This window comes from Corvus brachyrhynchos, unplaced genomic scaffold (assembly GCF_000691975.1).
Source record: "Corvus brachyrhynchos isolate BGI_N302 unplaced genomic scaffold, ASM69197v1 scaffold1261, whole genome shotgun sequence".
In the NCBI taxonomy this organism is placed as follows: domain Eukaryota; kingdom Metazoa; phylum Chordata; class Aves; order Passeriformes; family Corvidae; genus Corvus; species Corvus brachyrhynchos.
In genome coordinates, this window is record NW_008236025.1 from 18,493 (window position 1) to 18,828 (window position 336).

Sequence of the window (336 nt, forward strand, 5' to 3'; positions counted from 1 at the left end):
GGACAGGACAGGACAGGACAGGACAGGACAGGACAGGACAGGGATGCTCGGGCGGCGGAGCAGCGGGATGCGGCGGTGTCGGAGCGCGGGGCTGGCAGCGCTGGCCGCGCTGCTGCTCGGTGTGTGTGGATGGTGGTGTCGGGGCGTCCGGGTCGGCGGGCTGTGTGAGACCGTCCGCAGCCCAAGATTCATCGCTTACCCTCCTGATCCTTTTCGTTTATTATTTACCCTCTGTCTCCTCCTCCGCTGTCATACTTTCTTCCCTCTGTGAAGTAATTGCTCCCCACTTTGCCTTTTTTACTCCATGTCTTTATCCATCCATCCATCCATCCATCC